This window comes from Psammomys obesus, unplaced genomic scaffold (assembly GCF_907164565.1).
Source record: "Psammomys obesus unplaced genomic scaffold, mPsaObe1.curated_primary_1811, whole genome shotgun sequence".
Taxonomy (NCBI): Eukaryota; Metazoa; Chordata; class Mammalia; order Rodentia; family Muridae; genus Psammomys; species Psammomys obesus.
The window spans coordinates 12,543,325-12,557,439 of record NW_026596147.1 but is presented as its reverse complement, the minus strand read 5'-3'; the positions used below and the strand labels follow the sequence as shown (position 1 = coordinate 12,557,439).

Genomic DNA, 14,115 nt, shown 5'->3' with positions numbered 1-14,115 from the left:
AGTCCATCCATGGATGTTTTCAACATCACATGTTCTCTCACAAGACAGCTTCTAGCAAAACATCACATGACACAACTGAGTCTTCAAAGAAACCAGAAACTTCCACTTCAGATACTTTGTTATATGACACTACCTTTCACAGCAGAGAACTTAAAATCTTTGAACTTGTTTCTTCGTGTGAATTTTTGTTTTGTTTTGATCTAGAAATTTCACTCTGTTGCTAAATGCTTATCGATGTCTCTTCCACAAGCCTGAAAATCTTTCCCTTTCTATTTTAACCTGCTTCTTTCTTTCTTTTTTTATTTTTTATTTAACTTTTATTAATTACACTTTATTCATTTTGTATCCCCCCATAAGTCCCTCCCTCCCCCCTCCCGGTCCCACCCTCCTCCCTCCTTTCTGCATGCATGCCCCTCCCCAAGTCTACTGATAGGGTAGGTCCTGCTCTCCTTCTTTCTGATCTTAGTCTATCAGTTCTCATCAGAAGTGGCTGCATTGTCAGGGTTCTAGGTTATCTCCACGGATAGTCCTTGGTTAGAGTATGAGTCTCTGGGAAGTTCCCTGTGTTCAAATTATCTTGTTCTGTTGCTCTTCTTGTGAGTTTCTGTCCTCTCCAGCTCTTACTATTTCCCACTTCTTACATAAAATTCCATTCACTCTGCCGGTCAGTTGGCCATCAGGCTCAGCATCTGCTTTGACAGTCTGCACGGCAGAGGCTTTCAGAGGCCCTCTGTGGCAGGTTCCTAGGTTGTTTCCTGTGTTGTTCTTCTGGCTTTCAGAGGCCCTCTGTAGCAGGTTCCTCGGTTGTTTCCTGTTTTCTTTTTCTTCTGATTCCCATCCTCTTTGCCTTTCAGGATGGGGATTGAGCATTTTAGTTAGGCTCCTCTCTTTTGTTTAGTTTGTTTAGATGTACAGATTTTAGTGGGTTTATTCTATGTTGTATGCTTATATGAGTGAGTATATACCATGTGTGTCTTTTTGCTTCTGGGACAACTCACTCAGGATGATCCTTTCCAGGTCCCACCATTTACCTGCAAATTTCATGATTTCCTTATTTTTCATTGCTGAGTAATACTCCATTGTATAGATGTACCACAGTTTCTGCATCCATTCTCTTTTTTTAAGTTTTCATAATAGTTTCTACAGAATATTCTAATTTGATTTTTGTTGTTACAGTTTTCTGTAGAGAACAAAAAGGCCTTGTGCACACTGATAAACACTGGAGAAGCCAGAAAGTTAAACACACAGCTTACCTCTTCAAAGAAGGGAGTTATGTATCTATTCTTCCCAGGATGCCAGGAATGGTGGAGTTTTACACTCTGGTGATCCTTTGCCATCACTTGAGGCAGACTTTGTCCTTATCTCCAGAATTAACTTATCAAGAGCCTTTCCTCCTAAATCTTGAGCACTGCTTTTAGGCCATAAAACCCATTCTTATGGATGATGTCACTTGTACTTTACAAAGGTCTAAATGACTTCTGTGTTAGCTTAGGGCTAAGCCATTCCTGTCACCACAGACATTATATTTACCCCACTCAAAATCCCTAGAACTAAATTTTGGGCACTGTCTTTGAGTCAACACTACCCATACTTGTGAAGGAAATCAGATGTGCTTTGGAAAGAGTCTCAATGTAAGTATGTCTTAATTGTTGTGCACTAGAACTGAGTTAAATTTTATCTGAGTATATTTTTCCAAAATTGTGCTGTGCTTAAAGATTGCTTAAAAATTGGTCGTGGTGAGATTCTAGATGCCTTGGTCCAGCACTTGTTACAATAAAATCTGGCTGAGCCAAATTTCTTTTTACCTCACTTTGATTTCTTTTTCCTGCCTTTTGTAAATCAACCAGCGGGATAACAGCAGATTTTTCCTTCTTAAAATGTTCTCTCTGACATGAGTGAGCACTTACATTTATTATTTGTTACATATATGTCAATCTTAGTCCATTTTTCCTGCAATAACAACACTATAGCTTTTAAACAAATGTGAAATATTTGGCTTTTGGAATGAAGACTGACACAATCCAGAAGAGAGCACAAACATCAGCCAAGGGGCCAGGAGCTATACAATCTTAATCAAGCCACGACACAGATAGCAGAACAGTGTACAATTCAGGAACCGGGGATTTCTGAATTTAAAAGAAATATTTTTTATGATAAGAATCTTATTTCCCCAAAGGAACTCATTCATGAAGACAAAGCCTGCATTTCATTTAAGAATTATAATTGTCTGTATTGTGTGGTGACCATATAATTGTCTATATTATGTTGTAACTATTTCAAGATCTTATTCCTTAATATTGCTGTTTTGGCATTTAAATTTGCAGCCAAGATTTGGAAAGTATATTCAAACCATAACACTTTCCCTTTCTTTATGTGAACTGTCTTTATTCCTTAAAAGTCAATCTAAATGTTCCCAGTCATTTCTAGTGCTGAAGAACAATCTTACAATCATATTTTCTTTCAGTATCTTTTAAATATTAAATTTCTGAGAATGTTATTTTTTTTTCTCCCACAAACTTTTACCTATGCATATATCAAGTACATAAATACTGTTCATATCTTCCAGGTTAAATATTAATTCTTCAATATTGCAAAAATTATTTACTATGCAACTTAATACAACTAAAAATGAATGTGTCCTAAATGTGTATATTATTTGCAGGAAAAATTTTATTTATATCATTTGTAAATATTGTCATCATATACTTTCTTTTTAGCTTATGTGGGTCTATTTTTTGCCACTGAGGAACTCAAGCACTCCCGATCACCATATCCTGACTCTTTTGTTATTTGGTTGCTACTGTACTGACTACAAAGCTTGGTTCTTATTTTTTTCTTTTTTCCCTTCTTTTCTTTTTTTTGGGGGGGTGGCAGGGGGTGCTCAAGACAGGGTTTCTCTGTGTATCCTTTGTTGTTCTAGACTCCCTTTGTAGACCAGGCTGGCCTGGAACTCAGAGATTCACCTGACTCTGCTTCCTGAGAGCTGGGAATACAGGAATGTGCCACCATACCAGACTTTATATATCTATTTTTTCTGACATCTGCTATTACCAGAGACACCCAGATGACTAGAAGTCAGCGTAAGTACACAAGCAACAAAACCCAGGGCCTGTTGTCACCACTTGAAACCAGCTATTCTACCACAGTGAGCCCTGGGGATACTAACACAGCTGAGGCACAAGAAAATAATCTTAAATCTGAGGTTATGAAAATAATAGAGGCCTTAAAAAGAAAAATAAACCCCTCAAAGAATGGCAGGAAAATGCATTCAAATAAATGAAGGAATTGAATAAATCCTTTAAAGAATTACAGGAAAATATAACCAAACAGGAAAAATAAATGAATAAAGCTTTTCAAGACCAAAAAATAGTGTATGATGTAATAAAGGAAACACAATATGAGGCAATCCTAGAGCTGCAAAACCTAGGAAAGAGAAGAAATGATTGAAGTAATCAATACATCTGTCCAAGGAAATGTTAAATCTAAAAAGTCCCTGACACAAAACATCCAAGAAATCTAGGACACGATCAAAGACCAAAACTAAGAATAATAGGGACAGAAAAAGGAAAAGACTCCAAGGTCCAAGGCCCCCAAAATATATTCAACAAAATCATAGAAGAAAACATCTCCAACCTAAAGAAAGAGATGCTATAAACATAAAAGATGCTTACAGAACTCCAAATAGATTGGACCAGAAAAGAAAATCCTCCTGCCACATAATAATAGAAACAATCTACAGAACAAAGAAAGAATAGTAAAAGCTGCAAGGAATAAACTTCACATTGCATTATATGTTTAACCCCAAAGTTTCAAAAATGTAACTCCTTCCCCATAATTTTATTTATCAGATTGTTTATTTCTGATCTTATAATACACATTGGTTTCCAGATATATTGTCTGAAAATGCTTGAGCTCAATGTTTTTAAACTATTTTAAACAAGTAGATGTATCATGCTGGTTCTATGACCTCCACATATACAAAAATTTGAGCAAATTTCTCATGTAAACTGGTGTGGCATTTGCAAAGAATCTCCATATATTTTCTTGGAATACTTGCAAGAGCTAATATAATGTCAGGGTGTCACAAATGGTAGCTATACTGTATTATTTGAAGGAATGATGGAAAGAAAATGAGGTTGTATATGTTCACTATGGATCAGAAACATAAGCATATGATACAAGAAGGATACTAAAGGTGGACAATGCTCAGGCTAGAGAGAATTTTGAAGTTGTGTGAGATGATGGGATGCAGAGGGCTGCCCCTCCCCATGGACTTCATTCCAGTGGACTCAGAGTTGTGTACAGCATGCCTCAAATTAATTGTTTTTTGTTATTTTTTAAATTTTTGCTATTTTCCTAAACATTTGATCCATGATTAGTTAAATACATAAATAGAAAACTCATGTGCGTGAATATTATACTGTATTGAAATAAACTGATACTACACCCAACAAAACATTCACTTACTGTAGATGAATGAAATAAGATATTCCATCACAGAATCAGGTTTAAACAGTACCTAGCCACAAATCCAACACTTCAGAAGATACTATCAAGGAAAATCCAACCCAAAGAGAAAAAGACATTAAATAAATAACACCTCATCCACAAGACCAAAAGAAAGGATGTACACACATGCACACACACACACACACACACACACACAAACACACACACACACTACCACCAGTGACAGCAAAATAATAGGAATTAATAAACATTGGTCATGGACATCTCTCAACATCAACAGCTCAACTCCCCAACAAAGAGACACAGGCTAACAGATGGATATGAAAAAAAGATCCATCATTTTGCTGCATACAAGAAATACACCTGTGCAATAAAGATAGGTGTTGCCTCAGAAAAAGATATTAGAAGCATACTGACCCCAAAGCAAGCTGATTTATCCATTCTAGTATGAAAAAAACAGACTTTGAATCAAACAAAATTAAAAGAAATGGCAAAGGACACTTCACACTCATCAAAGAAAAAATACACCAAGATGACTTCTCAAGTCTTAATATCTATGCCCCAAATGCAAGCATACTCTTTTTCTGAGACTGATACTCCAACCAACGACCATATATGAATATAGCATAGAACCCCTGCTCAGATTTAACCCATGGCAGCTCAGTATCCAAATGGGCTCTCTAGTAAGGGGAAAAGAGATCATCTCTGACATGAATTCAGTGGCTGTTTTTTTGGTTTTTATTTTTACCTCCCCGACCCCCGAGGGAGGAGCAACCTTGCTAGGCCACAGAGGAGGACATTGCAGCCAGTTCTGATGAGATCTGATAAGCTAGGGTCAGATGGAAGGGGAGGAGGACCTCCCCTATCAGTGGACTTAGAGAGGGGCAGGGAGAAGATGAGGTTGGGAGGGTGGGATTGGGAAGGAATCAAGAAGGGAGCTACAGCTGGGATACAAGGTAAATAAACTGTAATTAATATAAAAACATAATCTAATTAAAAATAAACATTATTAAAGCTTAAATCACACATTGAACCCTACACATTTATAGTGGGAGACTTCAACAACCCACTCTCACCAAGGTACAGATCATTAAGATAGAAATTAAACAGAGGAATAATGAACATGATGAATCAAATCCACCTAACAGCTATCTTCAAAACATTGCACCCAAACACAAAGCATATAGCTTCTTCTCAGCACCTCACAAAATCGTCTTCAAAATTTAGCTACATACTTACATATACTCACAAAGCAAACTTCAACACATACAAGAAGATTGAAATAACCCTCTGAAAGTTATCAGGCCACCATAGATTAAAGTTGGAACTCAACATCAACAAAAAGCTTACAACTCATGGAAAATGAACAACTCCCTCAATGACAGCTGCATCAAGGATGAAATAAAGAAAGAAACTGAAGACTACCTAGAATTCAATGAACATGAAGGCACAACATCCCCAAGCTTATGGGAAACAGTGAAAGCACTGCTAACAGCACTTAGTTTATAGCACTAAGCAACTTCCAAAAAAAAAAAAAAAAAAAAAAATCGGAGAAACCATACTTGCAACTTAACAGCACACCTGTAGAATAAAAAGAAGCAAAAACACAAAAGAGGACTGGACTACAGGAAATCACCAAATTCAGGGATGAAATCAATAAATTAGTAACAAAGAGAACACACAGAATCAATGAAACCAAAAGCTGGTTCTTTGAGAAAATCAAACAGACAGACAAAGGCTTAAGAAAAGTAACTAAAAGTCAGAGGAAGAGTATCTGAATTAACAAAGTCATAAATGAAAAGAGGGACATAGAAACAGACAATGAGGAAATAAAAAAGTCATTAGGTCTTACTTTTAAGGCCTATATTCCACAGAATTGGAAAATCTAAAAGAAATGCAAAATTTTCTTGATAGTTTTCACTTACCAAAATGAATTCAAGATCAGGTAGTCAAACAATTCTAAAATCACTAAGGAAGTAGAAGCAGTCATCCAAGAAACAAAAACAAAAACAAAAACACATAGGGCCAGATGGTTTTATTGCAGAATTCTACCAGACATTCAAAGAAGAACTAAAAACTAATACCAATACTCCTCAAACTGTTCTACAATATAGAAACAGAAGGAACATTATCAACCTCATTCTATGAAGCCATCGTCACCCTGATAGACAAACCACACAAAGACTCTACAAAGAAAGAGAATTTCAGACCAATTTCACTCATGAACATTGAAGTAAAAATACTCAATAAAATACTCACAAACCAAATCCAAGAGCACATCAAATATATCATCCACCATGATAAAACAAGGTTCATCCCAAGGATACAGAAATGGTTCAACATATGAAAATTCATCAATATAATCCATTATATAGACAAACTCAAAGGAAAAAAATGATCATCTCATTAGATGAAGAAAATGCCTTTGACAAAATCAAACATCCTTTTCATGATGAAAGTATTGGAGAGTTCAGAGATACAAGGCACATACTTAAACGTACAGCAAGCAGAGAGCTAACATCAAAGTCAATGGAGAAACAAACAACCAAATAAACAAAGCAATTCCACTAAAATCAGCAACAAGGCTACCCACTCTCTCCATAGCACTTCAATATAGTACTTGAAGTCCTAGCTAGAACAATAAGACAATAAGTCCTAGCTAGAAGAAAAAGAGATCAAGGGGATTCAAATTGGAAAAGAATAAGTCAAAATTTAGGTATTTGCAGATGATAAGATGGTATTCATAAGTGGACCCCAAAATTTCAACAGAGAGCACCTACAGGTGATAAACAATTTCAGCCAAGTTGCTAGATACAGAATTAATTTTTTAAAAAATCAGTAGCCCGTCTATAAAAATGATAGTCAGATAGAAATAAGGAACTACATCCTTCACAATAGCCACACATAATATAAAGTATCCTGGGATAAATCTAACCGAGGAAGTCAAAGACATGTATGACAAGAACTTCAATTTTCTAAAGAAAGAAACTGAAGAACATATCAGAAGTTGGAAAGATCTTCCAGTCTCATGGACTGGTAAATGACCATCCTACCTTTCAAAAGCAAATCAACCCCCATCAAAATACCAACACAATTCTTCTTCTTTTTTTTCTTTTTTTCATAATTTCACTACCAGTCTTAATTGACTCAAAGTTATACATATGTCTATATTATACACAGCATGTTTTGAAATAGAGAATCAAGCTGTTTTAAAATTCATTTTTTTCTCAGATTTTGTTTGTAGTCATAACACTTAAAAGTTACTTTTTGACAAATTTTCAAAATATGCAGACATTGTTCTAAGTATAAACAGAGCTGCAGAGCTTCACTGAAATTTTGTGTCTTTTGGCTTTTAACTTTCTAGCTCACATTTATATATAAATGATTGGCATTTTTCAGGACTTCTTTGGGTTCAATTTGTTGTTTAAAGATTCCACGTGCAAGTAAGATCACATATTTGTCTTGCTGGGTCTTCCTGATTCCTTTAAACATAATGCGTTCAAGGCTCATCCATGTTTTAAGCAACATGATTTTCTTCTTCCCTTAGGACTAAGTAGCAGTCCCTCAATAGGCTTCACTAGATTTAAATGTTGCCATTTTGGGAAATCATAACAGCATATTTTTCTGCGGCTCACTCAAAGGATACTGAAAATCTGCAAAACTAAGCTACTGTTTCATACCATATGCATCATTTTCTTTGTTGTCCTGTTCATCCAGCACCTTCCTTACAAACTCTTCAACTCCTCAACCCCTTCACCAGTAACTGTTGAGATGGAGATGATATGCTTGAACTCTACAGTGTTCTCTGGAAACATGTTTTGTTGTTGTTTTTTTCCAAAAAAAAAAAAAAAAAAAAAAAAAAGCAGAAGACCTTCAGCGCTCTGGAGCTGCTTCATCAGTTCATGAAGTTTAACATGGGCATCCGGAAAGTCCATCTTAATAACTACCGAGCATCCAGGTTTGTCTGCAGTTCTTCTTTGTGTAACTCAAACTCTTTGTAAGAAATATTGCAGTTTCAATGGCCATTCTGTACGAAGTTACAGAAGAAAGCTGAAATCCAGAAATTTCAAAACAAACAAACAAACAGCAGTTGAATATTTGAGGAATTTGTGACCCTTTCCTTTATTCATACATGCTGCTTCTATCAAACCTAGGAGATTAGCTAAATCCATTTGAAATATGTGTACATTATCTTTCAAAGTTCAGGACTTACTGTTGTAAATGAATAATCTGCAATCACAGGTGTTATATGAGAAACCTGACTTAGTAAGGAGGATTTTCCAACATTTGGGAATCCTATTAGGCTTACAACAGCTATTATTTCTAGGTCAAGATGAATTATTTGCTTCTGGCCTTTCAAAGGTAAGAAATTTATAAGCAATTTACCACCACGGTAAATATCCGCAACTAGAATTCTGTCTTCCTCTTTATTGAGTTCTCCTATAAGTTTACCATTTTCATCAGTTCCAGAAATACCCATAAGCCCAGGATTTTCACAGTCTTTAACTTTGGAGCCCTTCAGTGAACTAACTTGACTGTTGCCTCCTCTTCCGGCCACAAACCATTTCTGAGTACATTTGTTTTTAAGTTGTTTTAAGGCCATATTTTTATGGGCTACAACCTAGACATTACCACCTTTTCCACCTTCTCCCCCTAAACAAGGGTAACCCATTCCACCACTTCCTTCCTTGGTGAAGATTCTTATGTTATCAATGAAATTTCCATACTTTCTCAACAACACCCAGCCATAATCTTAAAGTGGCTAAACTCAACCAACAGAATTCTTTACACACCATGAAGGAACAATTCTCGACTTCATATGGAAAAACAAAAGACCCAGAATAGCTAAAACAATCTTGTACAATAAAGAACTTCTGGAAGTATCTTCATCCCTGAATTCAAGCTGTACTACAAAGCAATAGTAATAAAAACTGCATGTTACTGGCATAGAAGTAGACTGGTTGATCAAGGGAATCAAACTGAAGACCCAGAAATAATCCCACACACCTATGGACACTTTATTTTTGACAAAAGAGCTAAAATCATAAAGTTAAAAACAGACAGCATCTTCAATAAGTGATATTGTTCTAATTGGATGTCCACATGTAGAAAAATGCAAATTGATCCATATTTACCACCCTTCACAAGCATAAAGTCCATGTGGCTCAATGGCCTCAACATAACAACAAATATACTAAATTAATTAGAAGAGAAAGTGGGGAAGATCCTTGAACTCACTGGCACAGAAGACAACTTCCTGAATAGAACACCAGCAACCCAGGCTCTAAGATACATAATAAAAAAAAATAAAAATAAAAAAATAAAAAAAGAAAGAAAAGATTAATAAATTGGAATCTTAAAAGTGCAAAGCTTTTGTAAGGCCAAGGACACTATCAATAGAATGAAATGACAGTCTACAGATTGGAAAAAGATCTTCATTGATCCTACATCCAACAAAGAGATAATGCCCAAAATATATAAAGAACTCAGGAAATTAAGCACCAACAAACAAAATTGCCAAATTAAAAAAAAAAAAAAACGGGCAGAGAACTGAAGAGAACTCTCATCAATGGAATGTTGAATATCTGAGAAATATTTAGAGAAGTACATAATATCTTAGGACGTCAGAGCAATGCAAATCAAAATCACTCTAGATTTCATCTCATAACAGATTTTAAACAGCTAAGTTCAAAAGCTCAGGGCATAGCACATGCTGGCAAGGGTGTGGAGAAAGTGGAACACTCCTTCATTGCTGGTGGGAGATTGTATAACTAATTTGTATAACTTTTTATAAACTTGTTTAATTACTTTGGAAACCAATCTGGTACTTTCTCAGGAAATTGGAAATAGCTTTACATTAAGACTCAGCTTTACTACTCCTGGTCATAAACCCAAAATGTCCCACCATACAACAAGGACATTTGCTCAACTATGTTCATAGCAGCTTTACTTGTAATAGTCAGAATTTGCAAACCACCTATATGTCCCTCAACTAAACAGTGAATAAAGAAACTGTGGTACATTTACACAAAGCAATTGTGAAATTTGTTGGCAAATGTATAGAACTAGAAAAGATCATCCTGAGTAGGTTAACCCAGACCCATGAAGACATGCATGGTATGTATTCACTTATAAGTGGGTTTTAGTTATATAGTGCCAGGTAAATATACTACAGTGTATATATCCAAAGAAGAAAAGTAACAAGAAGATTCGAGGGAGGATGCTTAAATCTCACTCAGAAGGGGAAATAAACCTGCCCTGGCAATGCAGCCTTACCAGTCCACAGAGGAAGAGGATCCAGGCAGTCCTGATGGGTCTTGATAAGCTATTGGCATATGGCAGAGGAGAACTCCCCCTTTCAATGGACCAGGGGAAGTGGATGGGGGAGAGAGAGAAGGAGTGGGGGACTGTGAGGAGTTGAGGGAGAGGCCTTCAAGAAGGATGTATAATGAATAAACTATAAAAAAATAAAAATAAAAAAGAAGAGAAAATTGAATAGGCAGAGGTAATGACTGAAGAGAGGAAACAAGGTAGAAGAAAAAACACAGAGAGATATGAAGGAAGAAATCAGACCTGGGGAGAGTGGGGGCAAGAGGCCAAAAGGCCTGTAGAGAAAAGAGAAACTGTGGGTAAGGACATCTCTCTGACAAGCTTGAAACCTAAATCGGGGTGGGATCCTGAGGGTATATGAGAGGGAATCTATCAGAGACTCCTAGTATCATGAGACATTGAGACAGAAGAGGACACCCTCTAACTAAACATGTCTCTTAGTAGAGGGAGGAAAACACCAAACCACCCACAAAAACTTTGACCCAAAATTCACCCTGCCACAAGATATGCAGCGTTAAATATAGAACAGATATAGCAGAGATACTGAGGGAAGGTCCAGCCATTGCCTGGCAAAACCCATCACCCACCCTATAGGACAGAACTAATAACCCCCAAAGCTATTAACCATATTCTGCTAAGCTTGTAGACAGGAGTCAAGCAGAGTTGTCCTCTGAGAGGCTCCACCCAGCAGCACCTCAAAACAGATGCTGAGACTCAAAGTCAAACATTGGCTAGGACTTAGGGAGTTTTGTGAAAAAAAGTAGGGGGAAAGAGTAAAGGATCTGAAGGTGACAGGAATGTCACAAGAAGAACAACAGAGCCAACTAACCAGGGCCAAGAGGGGCCTGCTGAGACTGAAGCACCAACCAAGGACCTTGCATGGGTTGGACCTAGGCCACGATAAAGGTGTAGCTCCTGGGCAGCTCAAGTCTCATTTAAATCTTGCCAGCTTTTCAATTGCTTTCCCCTGGAGGGACTACTTTGCAGGCTACAAGAGAAGAGCACATTCTCAGCCCTTATAAGACTTGATGAGCTGGTATGAATGAGAAGGGAGCTCCCCTTTCCTGAGGAATAGGGAAAGGGAATGGGGAGAGGGAAGGAGAGTGAGACTGGGATGTGAGGAGGGATGGGGCTATGATCAGGAATTAAAACAAATAAATATTTTTAAAAGATAGAAAAACAAAAGGAAAAATGTTTTTGTTCCAAAAAATCGAGCTTTGATTTTCACCTTGTACTTGATGGGTCACAATTGTCTGAAACTGTACAGGGAAACCAACACCCTCTTCTGGTCCCCATGTGCACCAGGAACACAAGTAGTGCGTGGACATTATGTAGGCAAACAGACACGTTGACTTCTTCCTTTCCAATTTGTATCCCCTTGATCTACCTTAGTTGTCTTATTGCTCTAGCTAGGACTTCAAGAACTATATTGAAAAGATAAGGAGAGAGTGGACAGCCTTGCCTTGTTCATGATTTCAGTGGAATTGATTTAAGTTTCTCTCCATTTAGTTTGATGTTGGACATAGGCTTGGGTATGTTCTTTATAATCATGATCTCTCTAAACCTTTTAACATTAACAGGTGTCGAATTTTGTCAAATGGTTTTTCAGCATCTAAGGAGATAATCACGTGTTTTGTTTTTGTTTTTGTTTTTTTTCCTTCTGTTTGTTTATATGGTGGATTACATTGATGGTTTTTTGTATTTTGAACCATCCCTGCATGCATGGGAAGAATCCTACTTAGTCGTGGTGGATGATAGCTTTAATGTGTTCTTTGATTTCATTTGCTAGTATTTTATTGAGTATTTTTGCTTCAATGTTCATAAGCAAGATTAGTCTGAATCTCTTTCTTTTTGGTCATAGAATGAGTTTGATAATTCTCCTTTTGTTTCTATCTTGTGGAATAGTTTGAAGAGTATTAGAGGTAGCTCTTCTTTGAAGATCTGGTAGAATTCTATGCTAAACTGTCCTGGCCTTTTTTTTTTTTTTTTTTGGGTGGGAGACTTTTGATGATAGCTTCTATTTCCTTAGAGGATATAAGACTGCTTAATTTATTTACCTGATCTTGATTCAGCTTTGTTAAATAAAATCTATCAAGAAAATTGTCCATTTCACTTACATTTTCAAATTTCTTGGCATGTATGCTTTTGAAGTAGGACCTAATAATTGGTTTTCCTCAGTGTCTGTTGTTATGTCCCCCTTTTCATTTCTGATTTTGTTGATTTGGACAGTATTCCCCTGCCTTTAAGTTAGTTTGGCTAAGGGTTTGTCTATTTTGTTGATTTTCTCAAATAACCAGCTCTTGGTTTTGTTCATTCTTTGAATTATTTTTCTTGTTTTTAATGTATTGATATCAGCCCTGAGTTTGATTTTTCCAGCCAACTACTCTTCTTGGTTATGTCTGCTACTTTTGTTTCTAATGCTTTCAGGTGTGCCTAAGTTGCTTTTATGAAATGCCTCAAATTTCTGTATGAAGGCACTTAGTACTGAACTTTCCCCTTAGCACTGCTTTCATTGTGTCCCATAAGTTAGGGTAATTGTGTAGAGAGATGGCTCAAGGGTTGAAAGTGCTGGGCTCTTTTCCAGAGGACCTAGTATCAATTACTAGCAGCCAAATGGTAGCTGACATCTGGAACTGTAGCATCAATTCCAGCGACCCAACATCATCACAGAGACTTTTTCAGGCAAAACATGAGTGTACACCAAATAAAAAGAAATCATTAATAAAGCATTGCATTATTTTCTAAAAATAAAATTAATGTAAATGTAAAAATGAAATTTTATTTTTAAAATTTGTACAACATCATGTCTTCATTTCATCTAGACCCAATTTTATACCAGTTTAATGTTTAGTTAAACTTTGCAATTTAGGCTAACTCTTGTTATTGTTGCTTTGTTTGTTGAGGTATTTTCCCACAAGATGCATTCTTAACACTGAACCTACGATCATGTCAGCCAAATTTAAAGCTCTCTCCAACTAAGTTTGAAAAACAGTATTCTGCCATGTTTAATATGTTTGATTTGTTAAAGTACAAACAAAATTGGAATATCAAAAATAAAAATAAAAAAGACATTTTGAATGACCTATTTGGAAATTTACTGTCATTTTAGGAATTTTAGAAACTGTAAAAGACTATGCAGCTCATTATAAAGAATTCATTTACTAGGTCATCTCTCACCTCCAGGTCCCTATTTTGAAGTGGAGAGATGCTCCTAATACTAAAATATAATTGCCAATAATGCTTTTAATAAAATGAAAACTTAACATTTTCATCTGAGGAAGATGAAAAGATTTGGAAAGGTTTGAGTGAAAAACA

General features: G+C 36.3%; 1 pseudogene; it reads right to left on the bottom strand.

The window, feature by feature from the left end:
* Positions 1 to 8,076: 8,076 nt before the first annotated feature.
* Positions 8,077 to 9,630, bottom strand: LOC129666462 (GTP-binding protein 10-like; annotated as a pseudogene).
* Positions 9,631 to 14,115: the final 4,485 nt, after the last annotated feature.